The 25498-nt window shown below is 36.9% G+C and overlaps 2 long non-coding RNA genes across 5 annotated transcripts in view; one reads left to right on the top strand and one right to left on the bottom strand.

Moving 5' to 3' along the window:
* The window catches only part of LOC131380953 (uncharacterized), a 41509-nt gene extending 31402 nt beyond the window's left edge, over positions 1-10107 (top strand). The window contains exons 2-3 of the long non-coding RNA XR_009209280.1: positions 3583-3698; positions 9322-10107. This is a non-coding gene — a long non-coding RNA (uncharacterized LOC131380953). The remainder of the gene's footprint in view (positions 1-3582; positions 3699-9321) is intronic.
* Positions 1-25498, bottom strand: part of LOC116481280 (uncharacterized) — a 209640-nt gene that overhangs the window by 165362 nt on the left and 18780 nt on the right. The window lies entirely within an intron of this gene.

Genomic DNA, 25498 nt, shown 5'->3' with positions numbered 1-25498 from the left:
AGTGGATGGGCTAAAAAGCTACCTATTGGTTACTGTGCTCACTACTAAGATGTAGGAATCCATATTCCAAACCTTAGCATTATGCAATACTCCCATGTTACAAATCTGCACATATACCCCCGTATCTAAAATAAAAGTTGAAATTTTTAAAAATGGCTTGCTCAAAAATAAAAGTCTTTAGTGGCTCCATATAATACAAGTTCAAATTATTTTATATAGCTTGTAAGGACAAAAAGATCTGACCTCTGGCTCTATCTAAGAACTCGTTTCCTACCACTCTCTTCCTTGATCATCTGCTCCAGCCATATTTGCTTTGGCATGAGGCGCTGAGATTGAGATTTAATGCAGACATGTGTAAACATATAGTGGTGCCATTAGCTTCCTCATCTCATATGAAGGCTCTGCCTTCAAATTCAAGGGTCCTGGAAATAACCTTAAAAAAATTATTCAATCTAGCCAGGCATGGTGGCTCACACCTGTAATCCCAGCACTTTGGGAGGCCGAGGATGGTGGATCACCCGAGGCCAGGAGTTTGAGACCAGCCTGGCCAACATGGCAAAATCCTATCTCTTCTAAAAATACAAAAAAGTTAGTCGGGCACGGTGGCAGACACCTGTCATCCCACCTACTTGGGAGGCTGAGGCAGGATAATTGCTTGAACCCGAGAGGCAGAGGTTGCAGTGAGCCAAGATTGCCCCATTGCACTCCAGCCTGGGCGACACAGAGAGATTCTGTCTCAAAAAAAAAAAAAAAAAAAAAAGTTATTCACTCTTCCGAAGACTTTTTAAAATGTAGGTATTTCTATAGTGTATAAAAACAACCCTAGTATTTGATCCAGTTTTCTGTATTTTGTATCCAGCTTTTTATTATTAGAATGGCAATAGGATGCAAATCCAGACTATTGCAGATAGAAGATTATTCTCTTCTATCTCTGTTGAGAAGAGGGAAGAAAAATACTACTACATATCCACTCTTGATCTTGGGCTCATCTGAAGGTATATTAAAATAAATTTTAAATATATTCTAAAAAAGTTTTCGCCTGTACACTGCTAATATCATCTCATTTATGTTTATAAAAGTAGATAATTTGATAAATTCATATGAAGACAGCAGCATTTCAGTTATTAGTAAGATAATCTGTGGCACTGTACTATACAGCCCCAAGGAGAGTATGTGAGTTTTCATTCCAATGATTGGTATGTGCAGCCACTAAGTGAAAAGGGAACACTACTGGGTTGCCTTCAATACCTAAAGTAAAAAAAAAAATGGTCTTTGTTTAAGCAGCAACCAATGATGTAAAATCTCTCAGACATCCAACAGTATGTATTTAGAACATAATGGGAATTTTGTGTCACGGCCTCATCAATGATGAAAACAGTGATAATTAGTTTTACTAATTATCATTAATATTTTAGATGCTAATGATAATTAGTACCCAGTATTTTAGAAATACCATCTCATTTACTCCTTACAATCTTATGTCTCCCATATTAGAGATGAGCAAATGGAGTCTCTGAGAAGTAACCTTGCCCAAGTCACACAATTAGAAGGAAGAGGAGCTGCCACTAACACTCAGGTTCTTAAAAGATCAAGGTTTTTCTATGAAACCATGATGCTTTCCAATCAACCGAGCTCCTTCCACCTCCTGAGACTATCACTTCGTCTTCTGTCATGGAAAGAGAACCCGAGCAGAACAAAACAATCAGCACCTCACATGCAGCCTGTCTCCTGGCTGTAGGGAGATTGGCACGTCAAAGTCGAGTATGGCTTTCCCTTAAGAAGGAAGATAATGAAGATGGGAGTAATTGCTCAAAAAATTGCAGGAGTCACATAAAACCAGTATCTCAAAACAAAAAGTTACAGACTTTTGCAATAAGTAGTCCATCATTTAGACCACTTATTCAGCACTAATAGGGGTGCAGGTTTCTCTGTTAGCTTCCTGCACCCCTTCATCTACCCTCCCGATTCAGTTGAAATAATTCATGCAGTTTGGGCTGAAAAGAAACAACATTTGCAGGATACCATTTCATAAATCCCCCTGCAGGGCACTGACTGGCAGCTCACTGCATTTCTCATGGCACATTTCACATCCCTGGGGTGTGCAAAACACTTGCAGTAATGTAAAATATGAGAATATCAAATGAAATGTTTATGGAGATTTTTCTACAGCTGCTAGCTAGGAACCCCTCCTTTGTAGAAATGTTGCCAGGATTCCCAAAAATTACACAGAACTGTCCTTCTAATTAGAGTCAGCAAGTAAGAAAATTTTGTTAGCATTTATCATAAGGTCATGATGTCATATTCTAAAGACGACTATCAGATAATTTTGGGAATATGTTATTATGTAGTATATAAGCGTAATCAGTCAAAAGTAGTTGCTCAAAATAAACATAGTCTACAGAGAATAGGCTTGAGAGACAGATTGATCTAGGTCCTAGATCCTGATCCACTCCCTCTTAGCCGACTAATCCTATCAAATAAAGAACTCTGAGAAAATATTTCCTCATTTGTAAACCAGCGAATAGTATCTCAGGGGACAGTTATGAGGACCAAATAAAATAATGATCACATATAAAGCACTTACAAAACTTTCTGACACTTAGAAGGTATTCAATAAATGTTAGACTTTTTTCTCCTTTAGTATCCCAAATCGTTTCAATATACTGATTACTTACGTATTTACTTGATTTCTAATTGACACAAAAGCTACAGGGGAAAATATAGTCCTAAAGACAGCAAGGTATTCAGTTGCTTCCTGTAATGAAGAACTTTGCATTATAGGCATATTTGATCTACAATTGAAGTTCTTTGCAGAACACACTTATGATGTCATGTAATCCAGTCTGCAGGAAAATAAAGGACATTTCGGTAGGGTCTCAATTTTATAATTTTAATGAGTATTATCACTATGGTGATCTTTGGATATACACTAATTCTCATTTAATTGTGTTTCTAATTTATTTCCTTATTTTCATAGAGGTATCCAAAATGTTGTCAATTTATTATTTTAAAAGCTATTATAAGATAAAGCATGATATGTAACTTAGTCATGGAATATTAACGATGAAACAGTAATTATAAATAATAATAATGTGAACTAAAATGTAGCATTTACTACACTCCAAGTATCTGATGTGTGCATTTTATCTGTATTAATTTATCTAATCCACCCAACAACCAAAGAGAGGGTATTATTATTATCCTATTTTACAGATGAGGAAACTGAGGCACAGAGAGGTTAATGATGTGTCCAAGAGCTAAGTAGACTTATAGAGTAAAAGACACAAAGGGGAGAAAAAGGAAGATCAATTATCAGTTACTCTTTATAAAATGTTAGCCCTTTTGAATTGAAAAGTGAAATCTGAGGCTATTTATTGTTTTTGTTGGTTCCTTGAAGTTGCTTGGCTGTTGGTCTATTAAGAATCTTCTATCTGCAATAGTCTGCATTTGCATCCTTTGCTATGGGCTGTACTTTTCTAATAATAAATATCTGGATATAAAATACAGAAAACTGAATTAAATACTGGGTAGTTTTTATGCACAATATAAACACCTACTTTTTTTTTTTTTTTTTTTTTTGAGATGGTGTCTCGCTCTGTCGCCAGGCTGGAGTACAATGGCGCGATCTCGGCTCACTGCAATCTCTGCCTCCAGGGTTCCAGCAATTCCCCGGCCTCAGCCTCCTGAGTAGCTAGTAGGTAGGTGTACCACCACACTCAGCTAATTTTTTTGTATTTTAGCAGAGACGGGGTTTCATCATGTTGGCTAGGATGGTCTTGATCTCCTGACCTCATGATCCTCCTGCCACGGCCTCCCAAAGTGCTGGGATTACAGGTGTGAGCCACTGCGCCCGGCCCAACACCTACATTTTTAAAAGTCTTCTGAGGGTTCAGTGATTTTTAAAGTTATTTTCAAGACACTTGAATCTGTAGGCAGAGTCTTTGTATGAGAAGGTGAGGAAGCTAATGGCACTATAATACTACCTGATATGTCATATGTGTTTCTGGGGTTGTGAGAGGTAAATAAGACATAATCCTGCCTGGAATGAATGGGGTAGTTGTACTGGCACTATCAGCTATTTGATTTCCTAAAATATTCTGCTGGATGAATAGAGTTATATCTGCACTATTTGGAAAATGACCCTTTCATAGGTTCCAAGTATTCCTTAACAGCAACTGCCAGTCAGTGTCAAATCTGGCTTGAACACACTATAATTTCAATTAAGTGGCACACCACTTAAATATGCACATAAATAAATTGCACAGAAAAATTATGGAGGGAGAGTAGAATGATCTAACAATAATGCATGTCAAACTTATGGTAAACACCTATCATGCCAAATCCCCCTGACATTTTTCCTTCTGGTGAAAATATATACAGTAATATTTCTATTAAGGATGCTTTTAACAATAAACTTTGATGTCAGAAGCCTAGTTATGAGAAGGAGAAAGAGGAATAGTGATAGTTTTTGGGGAGATTCTTGTCTCACCACACTTTGACGGGGCACCGAATTCCTTGAGTGTTAAGTGTATATAACTGTGGGTTTTGATTTTCTGGGCCACATGTGGAGATTCTTTTTACTCTTAAGAGGATCATAAAAGGCCTAAGAATGTGAAGCATTTTTGTCAGTGTCAGGCCACCCGAGTAAGGTCTACCCTTCAGCAAGGCTTCTTTGCTAGTTTGCCTTGGAAAAGTTTGTGCATAAGATGCATCCTTCTACCACCGCAGTCACCACCAATCCAGGTCTAAGGATACGGGATCTGGTCCCGTCTCCCTCCCACTTATTGTCTCCCCAAGCCCAAGTCAAGTGTGTGACTATAGGTAAGTTGACAATCTCTTCATGACTCAGTTTCCTCATCTGTAAATTTAGGAAGACAAGACAATAGAACCTACCTCAAAAGGTGATTGTGAGGATTAGTTTTATCTGCCATTAGATGGTTGTATGGTTGAGAGAAAACATGTCTTGGAATAGAATAGACCTGGGTTCAGATTCTGCCTTTGCCATACCCTACCTTTGTGATCTTGGGCAAAATCTTGAATTTCTCTGAGCCATAGTTTCTGCTACTGAAAATGAAAAAAGTTTACCTACCTTTCGGGGTGGATGTGAGAATAAAAAATAATGTGTGAGAATTGTCTAGACCATGTTAAATATTCAGTTAATGGAAGTTATTTTGAAGTAAGCCCTCATTTATGTATCTACTACATTTAATGCCCTGTGATATGTGCTGTAGGGAAGATGTGAATTTACAGTATGGCTGGAAAATATCTTGTATTATGATGAAGGAGGTTATTATATCACTTTACTAGCCACTGTTTTTTCATAGTCTTAGCTTGTGGCACTAACAGCTGTCACAAATATATAATACTCCTAAAATGGTTTGAGGATAAAGTGCTTAATCACTTCTAAGCATTTACTACTTTCACCAATTATCACAGGGCTTATTCTGACATAGAGCCGGTCAGTTACAGATGGACATGAAAGTTATTTTCTTACAAATTATCTTGCATTTGATTGATATGTAAATTATATTTTTGCCTTTTCCAACAAGTTATCTATTTATAATTGTTTTTAAAAACATGAAGTCCCTTATTTTGTACATACAAAACTATATATACAAGACAAAAGTATATATTATATTGTTTTGTATGTATAATACAAATTGTATGTATGTACAATACAAATTGTTTTGTATGTATAATACAAATGTGTGTGTGTGTATACATATATGTATATAGATCATAAAGAGTTATAAAACAAGAACCCATGTTTCCTCCCCTCTACTACAGAGGTAGAAGTGTCCTTCCCTATCATATTCTTTTCTCCCCTTAGACAAAAATAACCACTCTTTTGAATTTCACGTTTCTCATTTTCTTTCCTTTTTAAACATTTTTTAAGTTCAGGGGTACATGTGTAGCTTTGTTACATAGGTAAACTTGTGTCTTGGGGGTTTGAAATACATGGATGATAATTTTTATTTTTTATTTTTTTATTTTATTATACTTTAAGTTTTAGGGTACATGTGCACAATGTGCAGGTTTGTTGCATATGTATACATGTGCCACGTTGGTGTGCTGCACCCATTAACTCATCATTTAACATTAGGTATATCTCCTAACGCTATCCCTCTCCATTCCCCCTACCCCACAACAGGCCCCGGTGTGTGATGTTCCCCTTCCTGTGTCCATGTGTTCTCATTGTTCAATTCCTACCTATGAGTGAGAACATGTGGTATTTGGTTTTCTGTCCTTGCGATAGTTTGCTGAGAATCATGGTTTCCAGCTTCATCCCTGTCCCTACAAAGGACATGAACTCATCATTTTTTATGGCTGCATAGTATTTCATGGTGTATATGTGCCACATTTTCTTAATCCAGTCTATCATTGTTGGACATTTGGGTTAGTTCCAAGTCTTTGCTATTGTGAATAGTGCCTCAATAAACACACGTGTGCATGTGTCTTTATAGCAGCATGATTTATAATCCTTTGGGTATATACCCAGTAATGGGATGGCTGGGTCAAATGGTATTTCTAGTTCTAGATCCCTGAGGAATCCTCACACTGACTTCCACAATGGTTGAACTAGTTCACAGTCCCACCAACAGTGTAACAGTGTTCCTATTTCTCCACATCCTCTCCAGCACCTGTTGTTTCCTGACTTTTTAATGATCACCATTCTAACTGATGTGAGATGATATCTCATTGTTGTTTTGATTTGCAGTTCTCTGATGGCCAGTGATGATAAGCATTTTTTCATGTGTCTTTTGGCTGCATAAATGTCTTCTTTTGAGAAGTGTCTGTTCATATCCTTCGCCCACTTTTTGATGGGGTTGTTTGCTTTTTTCTTGTAAATTTGTTTGAGTTCTTTATAGATTCTGGATATTAGCCCTTTGTCAGATGAGTAGATTGCAAAAATTTTCCTCCCATTCTGTAGGTTGCCTATTCACTCTGATGGTAGTTTCTTTTGCTGTGCAGAAGCTCTTTAGTTTAATTAGATCCCATTTGTCTATTTTGGCTTTTGTTGCCATTGCTTTTGGTGTTTTAGACATGAAGTCCTTGCCCATGCCTATGTCCTGAATGGTATTGCCTAGGTTTTCTTCTAGGGTTTTTATGGTTTCAGGTCTAACATTTAAGTCTTTAATCCATCTTGAATTAATTTTTATATAAGGTGTAAGGAAGGGATCCAGTTTCAGCTTTCTACATATGGCTAGCCAGTTTTCCTAGCACCATTTATTAAATAGGGAATCATTTCCCCATTTCTTGTTTTTGTCAGGTTTGTCAAAGATCAGACAGTTGTAGATATGTGCCATTATTTTTGAGGGCTCTTCTTTTCCATTGGTCTATATCTCTGTTTTGGTACCAGTACCATGCTGTTTTGGTTACTGTAGCCTTGTAGTATAGTTTGAATCAGGTAGCGTGATGCCTCCAGCCTTGTTCTTTTTGCTTAGGATTGTGTTGGCAATGCAGGCTCTTTTTTGGTTCCATATGAACTTTAAAGTAGTTTTTTCCAATTCTGTGAAAAAAGTCATTGGTAGCTTGATGGGGATGGCATTGAATCTATAAATTACCTTGGGCAGTGTGGCCATTTTCACGATATCGATTCTTCCTAACCATGAGCATGGAATGTTCTTCCATTTGTTTGTATCCTCTTTTATTTCATTGAGCAGTGGTTTGTAGTTCTCCTTGAAGGGGTCCTTCACATCGCTTGTAAGTTGGATTCCTAGGTATTTTATTCTCTTTGAAGCAATTGTGAATGGGAGTTCACTCATGATTTGGCTCTCTGTTTGTCTGTTATTGGTGTATAAGAACATGGATGATAATTTAATCATCCAGGTATTAAGCCTAGTACCCATTAGCTACTTTTTCCTAATCCTTTTTTTAGCACAATTTTTGTTACATTTATATACATGTCTATATATACCTCATCAACGTGAAAATTTTTTGGTGAGAGGGAAGTTTTTATCTATCTCCATAGTTCTCTACAGCTCCTAGGATATATCAAATATAGACAAAAGAACAAATCCTTTCTACATTCTGGCTATATCTGCTTAAGAAAGTCACTTAGCCTGAGACTCAGTTTCTCATCTGAGAAATGGGAATAAACAACTTACTTTGCAAGAAATATTTTAAGCATTCAGTGAATTCAAATTTTCAAAATATCTTCATAGTGCCTGCTTATGCAGCTGTTCATCACATGTTAGGTCCACTCATTCTTACTGCTTTAAGCTATGCCAGAAAACTTCAAAGATCCCCATTACACAACTTAATTGAAATGACTGGCTGTTGCTATCGTATTCATGAAGCTCTGCTCTTTCTGCATAGGTTTATTGAATATCAGTGTCTTTCTAACTTGTTGCTTCCATAGTATTCTCAGGACAGTTTATTATTAAATGGCACAAGTATTAGAAAATATCTTGCATTGAGGTAGGTTTTTGGTTTCTCAATCTTTTAATGGCCAAACTATTCTCATTATGGTTTTGTTGTTGTTATTGTTGCCACTATTTTTAGAAATGGGGTCTTACTATGTTGCCCAGGCTGGCCTCAAACTCCCAGGCTCAAGTGATCCTCCTGCCTCAGCCTCCCAAGTAGTTGGGACTACAGGCGTGTACCACCATGTTGGGCTCTCGTTCTGTTTTTATGATTCTATCTCTTAAAATTATCATTGAATGAATGTATTCTGCATGTATCTTACATTTCCCCTATGAAAAATCATACCATGAAGACTTTTAACTATAGATATTGCCCATGTGGATTGCCAGAAGTTAGAGATTATTTTTAGAGATAGATTATTTATTACTGTGAAAATAGCTGTGTCTTTATTCTCACATTGTCTTTTAGTGTCTAATGCCATCCTATATATCCCTGATCCAAGATTATTTCATGTTCCATCTCTCAGAGAAAAAAGAAACATACCCCATGTAATGTCAATGTGTGTATTAGCCTGTACATCCAGACTGATTCTGACAAATCTTTAGAATGATCATTAATGTCAGCTTTCAGAAGCCTTAATGCCAAATGGCTAGGATTCTTCCCATTTGTCAGAGAGAAAGCAGAGGCAAAATGCTTCATTCTAATCTAGTAGCAGAATGTATTCAGAGGAATGTTGGTAATTCATGGTGCTACCACTTGATTCTAGCTTTTTTTTTAAAGAAGAATTAGTGCTTATGAAATTTTTACACAGAAAAATAAATCCTTTCCTATAGACCATTCCTTTGTTTATTTTTTAAGAATATACAGGTAAATTCCTTTAAAAATGAACTATCAATACTTATTCCTTACATAATTTTCAAAATACTATATGGGAACTTTTTGCTTTTTTTTTAGCTCATTTCAGAAAACAACAACAGATAATTAAATTGTATTTGATGAGTTCAGTGCTGCTCTGAGGAGGAAGAAATGTAAAACTCAGCAGCCATGGAAATAACCAAAGCCTGGAAGGATCTTCATGAGTGATCATCTAAGTTGGCAAAACTCTGGCATGGTTCCTGAGGACCCCGGGAGGCCATTCATAAAAGAACAGTGTTGGACAGGCTGCTGCAGAAGCACTCAGCAAGACAGATGATGTCTGTCATACAAAGGCCTTGGAAAGAAATTAGTTTAAGGCTTTGGCCTCATCAGGAAAAGATCAAACTATACAAATAGGGTCACCTCCCTGACCATCCGTTCATCCATCCATCTATCCATCCATTTATTCACCCATCTATCCATATCTGTCTGTCTGCCTATCAATATATTAAAAAATTACCGGCCGTTAAGTATCACAGGCTCTAAAGTGCTCAGCAAAATGGACTACATGAAGTGAGTGCCCTCTACAAGACTGCTGGTATATATCATCAGCTTCTATTTCATAAATGTTTCTGGAAATTCGAAGTAATACATGAGCATCCATCAGGAATCAAAGTAGATTCAGCTTTTTTAAACAATCAAAGGTTCATGAAACCGAGAGGAACCTTGTGCAATCATTTAGAAAGAGAAAAAAAATGGATTTTTTACTCAAATGGAAAAAAATTATTTATAGACTTAAGGTTTCTAAAAGAATAGAATACACACATAAAAAAACACAATCTACAGAGTACTAGAGAGAGTACTTTCAGCACAATTGACTAATATATCCACAAATAACAGGGATGCCTTTGTCATAAGTAATAAAATTTTACTCAGACATTGCTTACTATTTGATAATGTTGCCTCTGAACTTTCAGGTCAATAACACAAATTATATTAAGATTTCTTTTAGGTACAAAATTCTAACAAAATGCCATGAAATAATATCATGTAAAAAATCAACAACAAATAGCAGACTGGGGAAAGAGCAACTTTTAAATAAAGTACCTTCAATTTTCCCTGAACTCATGTAATAGCTCCCATTTTATCATATTTTTACAGTTTCCTTGATGAGATCAGGAGCAAGACCCTTATTTTAGAACATGTAGTCACTAGACAGTATTTTTCTCTTGAGATAAGTTTATCTCCTGACTTTTGAAAGATTATTTTGACCATCATCTTGCTGTTCTCATATAAATCTTACTCTCATCCTGAAATGAGACCAATTCCAATATCAACCCTCGGTTACAAATTATCCATGACCAAAATCATTACATTGGGAAAATGAAGTTCAGACTAGTGTGTTTGAATTATGGTATGAAGAAAGTCATTGAAAAACTGTGTCCTTTGGGTTTCTATTATCTTAAATCCTGTTTTATTCAACTGCTGCAGTGGTGGAAATCATGGTATAACCCAAAAGCTAAAGGCATAAAGTTGTTTTCAGTTTTGGGTTGTTGTTATTTTTGTAGGAAAATATGGCCCAACGAAAACAAATAAAACTTTAAGCTTTACAGATAAAAAGATGGATCAAAATATACTCTCTTCAGAGGAATAAATGTACCTTTAAAAAGGAAATGTGGCCAAATATTTTAAAATAGTGAATATTTGAATGAGTAAATGAATGAATGAATGACTCTATCAACTAACTAGCTTTGCAAAAAGTGCACTGCATACTCAATAGTATGGAAAACTTAGTGCTAGTTGTGAAGGAGACAAAGATGCATACATTATAAAAACCATTAGAAATTAAAATCAATAAACACTCTAGACAAATGAACAATATTTAGAATCTTCTCTTTGCAAAATTTTTGAGTTTTTTCCTTTTAGCTCTTCTCCTCAAAACATGCATACTTTATTTGTGCATGTAGTAACCATCTAAAGGAATGAGTTTTCCAAATTCTTAGTTTATTTTCCATTCTTATTTGCTGAATAATCCTTCCTTTCCCTCATTGACTACTTATGTTATACATTATTATACATTAAATTGTATATATAATATATACATAAGTATGATGTATACATATATCATATCTGAGCTATGATATACTAGGCTAAATTATTATTTCAGCACTACTCTTTTTTTTTTCTATTTTTGGTAGAGATAGGGTTTCACTATATTGCCCAAGCTGGTCTTGAACTTCTGAGTTGAGGTGATCCACCTGTCTTGGCCTCCCACAGTGCTACAATTACAGGCATAAGCCAACATGCTTGGCCTCAGCCTTACTCTTTTAATTATTGTAGCTGAAGTATGTTAAAAAAAAATGTGTATGGGGCCAGGTGTAGTTAGGCATGGGGGCTCATGCCTATAATCCCAGCACTTTGGGAGGGTGAAGTGGGAGAATCACTTGAGCCCAGTAGTTAGAGACCAGTCTGAGCGACATGGTGAAACCTTGTTTCTACAAAAAGTGCAAAAATCAGCCTGATGTGGTGGCATGCACCTGTAGTCCCAGATCCATTGAGCCTGGGAGGTCATGATGGCATCACTGCACTCCAGCCAGGATGGGAGAACGAGACCATGTCTCAAAAAAACAAAAACAAAAACAAAAACAAAAAAAGCCATTTGTATGGTTTGGCCAGTGATGGTGGCTCATGCCTGTAAGCCCAGCACTTTGGGAAGCCATGGAGGGAGAATTGCTTGAGGCCAGGATTTTGAGATCAGCTTGGGCAACATAGTGAGACCCTCGTCTCTAAAAAATTTTTTTTAATTTGCCAGGTGTGTTGGTGTGCACCATAGTCTCAGCTACTCTGGAGGCTGAGGCAGGAGGATCACTTGAGACCAGGAGGCTGAGTCTGCAGTGAGCCATGATTAGGGCACTGCACTCCAGTGTGGGCAACAGAGTTAGACCCTGTCGCTAAAGAAAACAAAGTGTTTAAAAAAACAATGTGTATGGTTACTTTACCTTTAGTACATTTCTTTTTCAAAAGTTTCTTAGCATTTTCCCACGTTTAGTACTCCAGTGCATTTTAGGCCCCCAGCTCTTAATTTGTTCAAGATATTTATTGTAATAACATTAGATGTGAATATATATATATTATTTGGCAAAATTACTGTCTTTATAGTGTTTAGTTTCCCTGATCATGCATATGATATAATTGTACATTTATTTATTTATTTATTTTTGAGATGGAGTCTCGCTCTGTTGCCCAGGCTCGAGTGCAGTGTCGCAATCTCTGCTCACTGCAAGCTCTGCCTCCTAGGTTCATGCTATTCTCCTGCCTCAGCCTCCCGCGTAGCTGGGAGTACAGGCGCCCGCCACCATGCCCGGCTAATTTTTTTTATATTTTTAGTAGAGACGGAGTTTCACCATGTTAGCCAGGATGGTCTCGATCTCCTGACCTCGTGATCTGCTCGCCTTGGCCTCCCAAAGTGCTGGGATTACAAGCGTGAGCCACCACACCTGACCTATTAATTGTACATTTATTAAAATTTTAAAATTATCTTTTAACAATTTTTTTAGTTGTCTTCATATAAGTTATGCACTTTTCTTGTGAAAGTTTTATAGAGCTATTTAGAGGTTTTTTTTTGTTTTTTTTTTTTGTTTTTTTGTTTTTTTTTTTTTTTTTTTTAGACAGAGTCTCCTTCTGTCACCCAGGCTGGAGTGCAGTGGCACGATCTCGGCTCACTGCAACCTCTGCCTCCCGGGTTCAAGCGATTCTCCTGCCTCAGCCTCCTGAGTAGCTGGGACTACAGGCATGTGCCACCACACCGGGCTAATTATTTTTAGTAGAGATGGGGTTTCACTATGTTGGCTGGGCTGGTCTTGAACTCCTGACCTCAGGTGATCAGCTGACCTCAGGTGATCAGCCTACCTCAGCCTCCCAAAGGCTGTTGGGATTACAGGCGTGAGCCACTGCACCCAACCTAGAGATTTAAAAGTATATTTGTGTGTGTGTGTGTTTCCAATAAGATTTCTTTAAAACTTCTATTTTCTAATGAGTTGTTGAGTTGTTGCTAGCATACACGTATGCTATTGATTTTTCTCTATTTAATGTATATTAAATTTTCATTTTTCTGGCCTTTCTAAGTTTTCTAATGATAACATTTATAAAAATGGAAGTGGTGTCTTCTAATATTTGTAATTCATATTTCTGTTAAAAGCTAATGATACAGTTAAGAAAGCAGTAATGGCAGCCTTACTGAGGTCCATATTTCAACAGAAATAGATATTTTAAATGCTTGTGACAGAGGTGAGTACAGAATTTTTTGTAGATCTCAAGCACATAGAGTTGGACTGAGCTGAGTTCCAATTTTACTTCTTTTCCAAACCTGTAAGATGTGTGTCATGCCTCTTAACACATGGCCTTTTAAGAAAGCAAAGCAGACATTGTATCTTTTCTTCTTTACTATGAATATTGCTTAGTCCATTACCAAATTATAGCAATCTTATAGCTAACATTTTACTCTTTCTTTAAAAAAAAAAACCAACCAACCAAACAAACAAACAAAAAAAACCTTTACTCAACATTATTCAGTGCTTAAAGGGCAAAATAATTTATAATTTCCTTAGGGAAATTGTTTTTCTGAGTTTTAAACTGTTTCCATTTCTAATTTTGTGTTGATTTCCCAAAATCATGATATGTAGCAAATCACTTGTGAAAAGCATCCTTCTAACAAACTAACTTTCATTTGTTTGTTTCCTTCTAATAGTTTATATTCAATCATGACAATTTTTTCGGGGGTGCCTATTAAGAACTTAGCTCTATGGTAATGAGCTAGAAGAAATGCTGAAGAAACACAAGCAATGCCTCTAGACTGTAAATAAACAAGAAGCTAAGTATGGCACCTGTATCACTAGGTTTTATTGAGGAGATCCTTGAAGAATGAGTAGCATTTAAAGGAAAAGATGAAGGAAGTTGAGGGGTACTCTTGTACCTGGAAAGAGTGAAACAGGCAAGCTCAAAGGTAGTCCCTGGTTAGCATGACCTTAGGACAGAAATGGCAGGTGATTTTTGAAAGGTCAAGGCAAATATACCACCGTCACTCTATCCGCACTCATACCACTCCTGTAATGAATATCTTAGTTTTATTTTTACCCCGAATAAAGTTATTTAAATAATATGAAGGAAATTTGGTAAAAGTTGTCACATGTATATTACTATTAGATTCCAACCAAAAAAGGAAGAAAACAATAAAGAAACTAGTGACATATTAAAAATCTAAAATGACTACAATGAAGAGTTCACAGATTACAAGGTATATCTAAGCACCAACCCTTCTTGTTGAAGAAGATTCATTTATGAACTGATTTTGATAATAGAGTAAAACAAACATGTAATTTGTTAAACAACATGGATTTATAAAATCATAGGATTAAGTCTTTAACCTTTATTCATAGTGAATTAGTTGGGATAAAGTTTAAAATTTATTTTAAAGAGATATTTTCAGAATTAAGTAGTTTACAATGGCCCAGTCTAAAGGAATTCATCTCAGGTTCAATTATGGCCAGCGTCTCTCATTTATCCATGACAATTGACTTCAAAACAACATATATTATTTCATTCTTGAATTAGTTATGGAAAAAATCTAATATGCACAATCTGTGTACCTTTAATTGCATCATAATATATTCATTATCTATTCAAAATGGGAAATACAAATAATGCATCTGAATAGAGTTCTCACTTTGGGGAGGCACATAGAAATTAGTAAATTAATGTAGAGGTTGATTAGTGAAAGATACCCTATTGACCTGAATGACTTCACCTGCTGTGTGGTTTATACACAGTGACGAATTTACAGACTGAAAATCTTATTGTTTATTCTGTCTTCCTCCTAACATATTGCTCAAAAAACCTTTCAAACAGTGTAATCACTAGTATGCATAGACATGGGACCACAATAATTCAGAGAAGCAATTAAGAAGAAGTGAATTCTGAGTTATATAACATATGAAAAAGGGACAAGTTTTGCTTGACTTTCATAGTACAACAAGGAGAATCAAATGAATAGTTTTTTTCCCTTTTTAAAAAATCTATTTTATTTATCTTACTTTAAGGAATAGTTTTTTATATGCAACTTTTCTATTGCATTTTAATTCATCTTCTAGAATCACCTATGGAATATTTTGAGTGGCAGAAGGAGAGTACAACCTTATAAGAACGGAAGTGGTTCAGAAAGGGCTCTACAGATCTTGACGCCCTTTTAGGGTGTCTACAAAGTCAAATTTACTTTTATAACCATATTAAAATGTTGCTTTTTTTTTTTACTGTGCTGGCACTTTGCACTGATGGTGCATAGGCAGTAATGGATAAAACTACTCATGAACTTAAGGTACTGGCACTAAGCTATACTACTAGTCAGTGTACTTCTCACTTCCACACACACTAAAATAATAAATAGCCAGTTTCACTTTAGGAATGCTTTTGATATAACAGTAAAAGTCATTAATTTTATTAAACCTTGACTCTTGAGGGCATGTCTTTAACATTCTGTTTGACGAAATGGGAAATCTGCATAAAGCACTTGTGTGTATTGAAATCAGATGGCTATCTCAAGGAAAGCACTGGTGCAATTTTTGAGTCACGAGCAGACTTCATAATAAAACCAGTGATGGTATTAACCAATGTGGTTTAATTTTTAAATATTGCATAATAAAATGTATTAATATGTGGAAAATTTGAAGTGAACAGATATTTTCCAAATGTGTCTAACATGTAATACTTCAAAATCATCGGTATGTAAAAGATCCATTCTAAGTGCCAAATAAACTAATGGTGTTAAAATACAGTATAAAAATTTCAGGCCAAAAGTGGTGGCTCACACCTGTAATCCCAGCACTTTGGGAGGCTGAGGCAGGAGGATACCTTGAGGCTAGGAGTTCAAGACCTAGGCAACATAGCAAGACCCTGTCTCTACAATTTTTTTTTAAATTAGCATTTGTGGTGGCGTGTGCCTGTGGTCCAAGCTCTAAAATATAAATTGAAAAATAATAATAAAAATTTTGTTGTTATTGTTTCAAACTCCACTTTGAAACTAACCTTTAAAAACCATGTTTGTAAAGTTTTGGTTGTGTATCAATAAATAATAGGCATAATTATCTGAAATGGCTATTAAAATATTCCTCTTTTTCCACCCACATTTGTATGAGGTCAGTTTTTAAAAAATAGACTTCAAAATAACATATCACAATAGATGAATTGCAAAGCAGGTGTGAACATTTAACTATCTTCTGTTATGCCACATATTATAGAGATTTGAAAAAATGTAAAATAATGCCACCTTTCTCAAGAAACAATTATAGTTATTTTAAAATATATATTATTTATGTTAACATGAAATGGGTTTTTAAATTGTAATTTTAAAATAAATTGTTAACTGTTTTAGAAGTTTCTCAGTTTAAATTTTTAATATGATAAATATTGCTAAATATAACCCACATAGACACAAGCTCTTTGAGGTCTTCAGAATTTTAAAGAATATTTCCAAGGGTTCTAAGGCCAAAAAAATTGAGAACCACTAGTTTAAATAAATGTTTTAAATATTTAGAATTTTTTTTTGGCTTTTTAATAATTTAATTTTTTTTCTAATTTTGTTACTTTAATTTCCCATGCCACCTTGGCAATGTTGAAAACAAATACAAATACAAGGATGTACTCATTTTAACATTTTATGCATGAGCATGTGTCACACCAATTTTGGGGGTGACAGTTTTGACTACAGGAACAAATCTAAGCAATCGACAAAAATAGCCGGATAACTGGCTCTGATCCCTATCCCCAACATTTAAGAGATGTCAAAGGACACTTGAATTAGGTTAAAAAAGTCAAGTTGATATGGGTATTTCAACAGTTTTCTGTGCTGCAAAACTGAAAATAAAACCATTTAATACACAACCCATTAATATCTGAGTTACACTGTTAGGAACTCTCTACTCAAAGATTCATAAAAAGTTGTCAGCTTTTAAAAATAAACTTTAACTTATTTAATAATTAGGTGAATTTTAAAAGAGAGTTTATTCACAACTTGAATTAGATTTTTAAATGTTTTTTAATTGGCAATATTGTTTGGTGTACAACATGTTTTGATATATGTACACATTGTGGGATGGCTAAATTAAGCGAATTAACATATGTATTACCTCATATACTTATCACATTTTTGTGTTGTGAACACCTAAAACCTACTCTCTTAGCAGTTTTCAGGTATATAAAACATTATTCACTATAGTCACCATGTTATAAAACAGATCATTTTAACTTATTCATCTTCTTTAGCCAAAATTTTGCATATTATTTTTTTCTTCCCCCTTTTTCTTTAAGAATATCTTTTTCGCTGGGAGCCAAGATGGCCGAATAGGAACAGCTCCGGTCTCCAGCTCCCAGCCCGAGCGACACAGAAGACTGGTGATTTCTGCATTTCTGCTTGAGGTACCGGTTTCATCTCACTAGGGAGTGCCAAACAGTGGGTGCAGGACAGTCAGTGAAGCGCACTGTGCGCGAGCCGAAGCAGGGCGAGGCACTGCCTCCCTCGGGAAGTGCAAGGGGTCAGGGAGTTCCCTTTCCTAGTCAAAGAAAGGGGTAACAGACGGCACCTGGAAAATCGGGTCAGTCCCACCCTCATACTGCGCTTTCCCAATGGGCCTGGAAAACGGCACACTAGGAGATTGTATCCCGCACCTGGCTCGGAGGGTCCTATGCCCACGGAGTCTCACTGATTGCTAGCACAGCAGTCTGAGATCAAGCTGCAAGGCGGCAGTGAGGCTGCGGGAGGGGCGCCCGCCATTACCCAGGCTTGCTTAGGTAAACAAAGCAGCCAGGAAGCTCGAACTGGGTGGAGCCCACCACAGCTCAAGGAGGCCTGTCTGCCTCTGTAGGCTCCACCTCTGGGGGCAGGGCACAGACAAACAAAAAGTCAGCAGGAATCTCCAGAGACTTAAACGTCCCTGTCTGACTGACAGCTTTGAAGAGAGTAGTGGTTCTCCCAGCACGCAGCTGGAGATCTGAGAACGGACAGACTGCCTCCTAAAGTGGGTCCCTCACCCCTGAGCAGCCTAACTGGGAGGCACCCCCCCAGAAGGGAAAGACTGACACCTCACTGGGCCAGGTACTCCTCTGAGACAAAACTTCCAGAGGAACTATCAGACAGCTGAATTGGTGGTCTCACGAAAATCCGCTGTTCTGCAGCCACCGCTGCTGACACCCAGCCAAACAGGGTCTGGAGTGGACCTCTAGTAAACTCCAACAGACCTGCAGCTGAGGGTCCTGTCTGGTAGAAGGAAAACTAACAAACAGAAAGGACATCCACACCAAAAACCCATCTGTACATCACCATCATCAAAGCCCAAAAGTAGATAAAACCGCAAAGATGGGGAAAAAACAGAGCAGAAAAACTGGAAACTCTAAAAAGCAGAGCACCTCTCCTCCTCCAAAGGAACGCAGTTCCTCACCAGCAATGGAACAAAGCTGGATGGAGGATGACTTTGACGAGTTGAGAGAAGAAGGCTTCAGACGATCAAACTACTCTGAGCTACGGGAGGAAATTCAAAACAATAGCAAAGAAGTTAAAAACTTTGAAAAAAAATTAGAAGAATGGATAACTAGAATAACCAATGGAGAGAAGGGCTTAAAGGAGACGGAGGAGCTGAAAGCCAAGTTTCAAGAACTACATGAAGATTGCAGAAGCCTCAGTAGCACATGCGATCAACTGGAAGAAAGGGTATCGCAGATGGAAGATGAAATGAATGAAATGAAGCGAGAAGGGAAGTCTAGAGAAAAAAGAATAAAAAGAAATGAACAAAGCCTCCAAGAAATTTGGGACTACGTGAAACGACCAAACCTACGTCTGATTGGTGTACCTGAAAATGACGGGGAGAATGGAACCAAGTTGGAAAACACTCTGCAAGATATTATCCAGGAGAACTTCCCCAATCTAGCAAGGCAGGCCAACATTCAGATTCAGGAAATACAGAGAACGCCACAAAGATACTCCTCGAGAAGAGCAACTCCAAGACACATAATTGTCAGATTCACCAAAGTTGAAATGAAGGAAAAAATGTTAAGGGCAGCCAGAGAGAAAGGTCGGGTTACCCACAAAGGGAAGCCCATCAGGCTAACAGCTGATCTCTCGGCAGAAACTCTACAAGCCAGAAGAGAGTGGGGGCCGATATTCAACATTCTTAAAGAAAAGAATTTTCAACCCAGAATTTCCTATCCAGCCAAACTAAGCTTCATAAGTGAAGGAGAAATAAAATACTTTACAGACAAGCAAACGCTGAGTGATTTTGTCACCACCAGGCCTGCCCTAAAAGAGCTCCTGAAGGAAGCACTAAACATGGAAAGGAACAACTGGTACCAGCCACTGCAAAAACATGCCAAATTGTAAAGACCATCGAGGCTAGGAAGAAACTGCATCAACTAATGAGCAAAATAACCAACTAACATCATAATGACAGGATCAGATTCACACATAACAATATTAACGTTAAATGTAAATGGGCTAAATGCTCCAATTAAAAGACACAGACTGGCAAACTGGATAAGGAGTCAGGACCCATCAGTGTGCTGTATTCAGGAAACCCATCTCACGTGCAGAGACACACATAGACTCAAAATAAAGGGATGGAGGAAGATCTATCAAGCAAATGGAAAAGAAAAAAAGGCAGGGGTTGCAATCCTAGTCTCTGACAAAATAGACTTTAAACCAACAAAGATCAAAAGAGACAAAGAAGGCCATTACATAATGGCAAAGGGATCAATTCAACAAGAAGACCTAACTATCCTAAATATATATGCACCCAACACAGGAGCACCCAGATTCATAAAGCAAGTCCTCAGTGACCTACAAAGGGACTTAAACTCCCACACAATAATAATGGGAGATTTTAACACCCCACTGTCAACATTAGACAGATCATCTAGACAGAAAGTTAACAAGGATATCCAGGAATTGAACTCAGCTCTAAACAAAGTGGACCTAATAGACATCTACAGAACTCTCCACCCCAAATCAACAGAATATACATTTTTTTCAGCACCACACCACACCTATTCCAAAATTGACCACATAGTTGGAAGTAAAGCTCTCCTCAGCAAATGTAAAAGAACAGAAATTATAACAAACTGTCTCTCAGACCACAGTGCAATCAAACTAGAACTCAGGATTAAGAAACTCACTCAAAACTGCTCAACTACATGGAAACTGAACAACCTGCTCCTGAATGACTATTGGGTACATAATGAAATGAAGGCAGAAATAAAGATGTTCTTTGAAACCAACGAGAACAAAGACACAACATACCAGAATCTCTGGGACAGATTCAAAGCAGTGTGTAGAGGGAAATTTATAGCACTAAATGCCCACAAGAGAAAACAGGAAAGATCCAAAATTGACACCCTAACATCACAATTAAAAGAACTAGAAAAGCAAGAGCAAACACATTCAAAAGCTAGCAGAAGGCTAGAAATAACTAAAATCAGAGCAGAACTGAAGGAAATAGAGACACAAAAAACGCTTCAAAAAATTAATGAATCCAGGAGCTGGTTTTTTGAGAAGATCAACAAAATTGATAGACCGCTAGCAAGACTAATAAAGAAGAAAAGAGAGAAGAATCAAATAGATGCAATAAAAAATGAAAAAGGGGATATCACCACCGATCCCACAGAAATACAATCTACCATCAGAGAATACTACAAACACCTCTATGCAAATAAACTAGAAAATCTAGAAGAAATGGATAAATTCCTCGACAAATACACCCTCCCAAGACTAAATCAGGAAGAAGTCGAATCTCTGAATAGACCAATAACAGGTTCTGAAATTGTGGCAATAATCAATAGCTTACCAACCAAAAAGAGTCCAGGACCTGATGGATTCACAGCTGAATTCTACCAGAGGTACAAGGAGGAACTGGTACTATTCCTTCTGAAACTATTCCAATCGATAGAAAAAGAGGGAATCCTCCCTAACACATTTTATGAAGCCAGCATCATCCTGATACCAAAGCCAGGCAGAGACACAACCAAAAAAGAGAATTTTAGACCAATATCCTTGATGAACATTGATGCAAAAATCCTCAATAAAATACTGGCAAACCGAATCCAGCAGCACATCAAAAAGCTTATACACCATCAAGTGGGCTTCATCCCTGGGATGCAAGGCTGGTTCAACATACGCAAATCAATAAATGTAATCCAGCATATAAACAGAACCAAAGACAAAAACCACATGATTATCTCAATAGATGCAGAAAAGGCTTTTGACAAAATTCAACAACCCTTCATGCTAAAAACTCTCAATAAATTAGGTATTGATGGGACGTATCTCAAAATAATAAGAGCTATATACGACAAACCCACAGCCAATATCATACTGAATGGGCAAAAACTGGAAGCATTCCCTCTGAAAACTGGCACAAGACAGGGATGCCCTCTCTCACCGCTCCTATTCAACATAGTGCTGGAAGTTCTGGCCAGAGCAATCAGGCAGGAGATTAGGAAAAGAGGAAGTCAAACTGTCCCTGTTTGCAGATGACATGATTGTATATCTAGAAAATCCCATTGTCTCAGCCCAAAATCTCCTTCAAAGTCTCAGGATAAAAAATCAATGTACAAAAATCACAAGCATTCTTGTACACCAATCACAGACAAACAGAGAGCCAAATCATGAGTGAACTCCCATTCACAATTGCTTCAAAGAGAATAAAATACCTAGGAATCCAACTTACAAGGGATGTGAAGGACCTCTTCAAGGAGAACTACAAACCACTGCTCAATGAAATAAAAGAGGATACAAACAAATGGAAGAACATTCCATGCTCATGGGTTGGAAGAATCAATATCGTGAAAATGGCCATACTGCCCAAAGTAATTTATAGATTCAATGCCATCCCCATCAAGCTACCAATGACTTTCTTCACAGAATTGGAAAAAACTACTTTAAAGTTCATATGGAACCAAAAAAGAGCCCGCATCGCCAAGTCAATCCTAAGCCAAAAGAACAAAGCTGGAGGCATCACGCTACCTGACTTCAAACTATACTACAAGGCTACAGTAACCAAAACAGCATGGTACTGGTACCACAACAGAGATATAGATCAATGGAACAGAACAGAGCCCTCAGAAATGATGCCGCATATCTACAACTATTTGATCTTTGACAAACCTGACAAAAACAAGAAATGGGGAAAGGATTCCCTATTTAATAAATGGTGCTGGGAAAACTGGCTAGCCATATGTAGAAAGCTGAAACTGGATCCCTTCCTTACACCTTATACAAAAATTAATTCAAGATGGATTAAAGACTTAAATGTTAGACCTAAAACCATTAAAATCCTACAAGAAAACCTAGGCAATACCATTCAGGCCATAGGCGTGGGCAAGGACTTCATGTCTAAAACACCAAAAGCAATGGCAACAAAAGCCAAAATTGACAAATGGAATCTCATTAAACTAAAGAGCTTCTGCACAGCAAAAGAAACTACCATCAGAGTGAACAGGCAACCTACAGAATGGGAGAAAATTTTTGCAACCTACTCATCTGACAAAGGGCTAATATCCAGAATCTACAATGAACTCAAACAAATTTACAAGAAAAAAACAAACAACCCCATCAAAAAGTGGGCAAAGGACATGAACAGACACTTCTCAAAAGAAGACATTTATGCAGCCAGAAAACACATGAAGAAATGCTCATCATCACTGGCCATCAGAGAAATGCAAATCAAAACCACAGTGAGATACCATCTCACACCAGTTAGAATGGCCATCATTAAAAAATCAGGAAACAACAGGTGCTGGAGAGGATGTGGAGAAATAGGAACACTTTTACACTGTTGGTGGGACTGTAAACTAGTTCAACCATTGTGGAAGTCAGTGTGGCGATTCCTCAGGGATCTAGAACTAGAAATACCATTTGACCCAGCCATCCCATTACTGGGTATATACCCACAGGAGTATAAATCATGCTGCTATAAAGACACATGCACACGTATGTTTATTGTGGCACTATTCACAATAGCAAAGACTTGGAACCAACCCAAATGTCCAACAACCATAGACTGGATTAAGAAAATGTGGCACATATACACCATGGAATACTATGCAGCCATAAAAAATGATGAGTTCGTGTCCTTTGTAGGGACATGGATGAAACTGGAAAACATCATTCTCAGTAAACTATCGCAAGGACAAAAAACCAAACACCGCATGTTCTCACTCATAGGTGGGAATTGAACAATGAGAACTCATGGACACAGGAAGGGGAACATCACATTCCGGGTACTGTTGTGGGGTGGGGGGTGGGGGGGCGGGGACAGCATTAGGAGATATACCTAATGCTAAATGACGAGCTAATGGGTGCAGGAAATCAACATGGCACATGGATACATATGTAACAAACCTGCACGTTGTGCACATGTACCCTAAAACCTAAAGTATATTAAAAATAAAAAATAAAAAATAAAAAGAATATCTTTTTCTTTAAGAAAAAAAAACAGACATTTTTAAAGCTCATGTCCAAATGAGGATAATGGGTTTTGTGTAGATCACTTCAATTTTCAGCCCCAACACTCACTGTCCGTGCTTGACCATGCTGCTTGCCCTAACCGTGACTATATTTCTCATCTGCAAAATGATAATAAAGTAACATTAATAGTAATACCAACCTCAGTAGGGTTGTGAGGATTAAATACAATAATCCATGTCAAATTCTTGAGCACAATACCTGGCACTGAATAAGCATTTGTTGTGTTGTTACCGTTTTGTGACAGCTTCCTCCTTGATGTCATAGTAACAAAATGTTAATGATACCTTGAATATCTTTTGAAGTTTTCGGATATCCATATAAATATCTCGGACAACATAATCCAAATGTTCTTCTACTACTGCTTCATGGAATTGTAGGTGAAACTTCTTAAGTGAAGATTTGTACTGGTCTTTTAAAATAAGGTGGGCAACAATCTTTCTTTTTTTTTGTCTTTGGGGAGGATTCTGCTTTCTGAGCATTGGCAATGTTGAGTCTTATGATTCAGGATTATGTTTGTGTTCAGTCCTTTTTAATGAATAGATCCAGAAGAAATATTACTACCTGCTGACACCTTGGCTTCAGTATAATTGAGAAAAGACGTTTGTTTAAGACATTGAATAATGTGTCTTTCGATACAAGTCAGTCAATAAGAATTTCAATATTAATCAAAATGAGGGAATGACCTCTTATGGAGAGCAGACTGTGTCACAGTACGTAGTATGCAGTTACTTACAGTAATCTTCAATCTTCCTAACAAATCGAAGTATGTATAGTTATTTCGACTTTATAAATGAGGAAACTGAGTCTCAGAGAACTTTAAGTAACTTTGCTAAGATGGTGAAGAGGAAGAAATAAGAACAAATTAAATCTTTCTTGGCTGACAAAAGAGGAGGTGAGAGAAATTTTCAAAGATGACAGATAAAGAACATTACAAGGGTGGAACGTAATGACGTTCATTTGTTCTTTGTTAACTATAAGGCTAGAAAGCAAGTGGAGAGTTTAAAGTGCCGTATAGAACAGATAACGGGAAGCACAGCTTGATTGTAAAAACACTGTGGCTGTGCCTGTAAAATTCCAAAACAACTGTCAGTTAAGCATACTCAGTGGAAAAAGTCAAACTGTTTATTTGATATAATGCACACAAAATAGTCACTTGGTTGGGCATAATTTCACTTTCCACTTTGAGTTTTCATTATAGTTAAACAGTCTAGAAAAAAATGTGCTAATGTGGGTACTAACACTACTTGGATTCTAAGAATTACTTTAAACTTTGTTTTCTTTGCCTTTCACATCCTTCAAAAGAGTAATGTATGAGAATGAATTAGTACAAGTGAAAGTTGAACCATGTAAGGTGCTATTTTTGATAATCCTATGATAATTCAGCATATATGAAATTCAGAAATTTTATCATAAATCTCTGAATAATTATAAATCAGAACTCTGAGGAGTAATTGGATAAAAAGCTAGAATCCCTTTTCTGCACTCAAAACATGGGCTTATAAATTTAAATATGTAGCTTAAATAATGTAAGAGCAAATGTTTAAAATAGTATTAGTGAGATATCCTGCCATAGCCCCCTACTTTTCTCAATTTTCATATTTTTATGACAAAAATTAAACATTTTTAGCTGTAAAGAAGTCACAAAAGCTGTAACAACAGGGTAACATTCTTTTTTAAAAACGTTTATTCTAGGTTTCTGGGTACATGTGCAGATTT

This window comes from Hylobates moloch, unplaced genomic scaffold (genome assembly GCF_009828535.3).
Source record: "Hylobates moloch isolate HMO894 unplaced genomic scaffold, HMol_V3 SCAFFOLD_13, whole genome shotgun sequence".
NCBI classification, from domain to species: domain Eukaryota; kingdom Metazoa; phylum Chordata; class Mammalia; order Primates; family Hylobatidae; genus Hylobates; species Hylobates moloch.
This window is presented reverse-complemented; position numbering and strand designations above follow the sequence as displayed.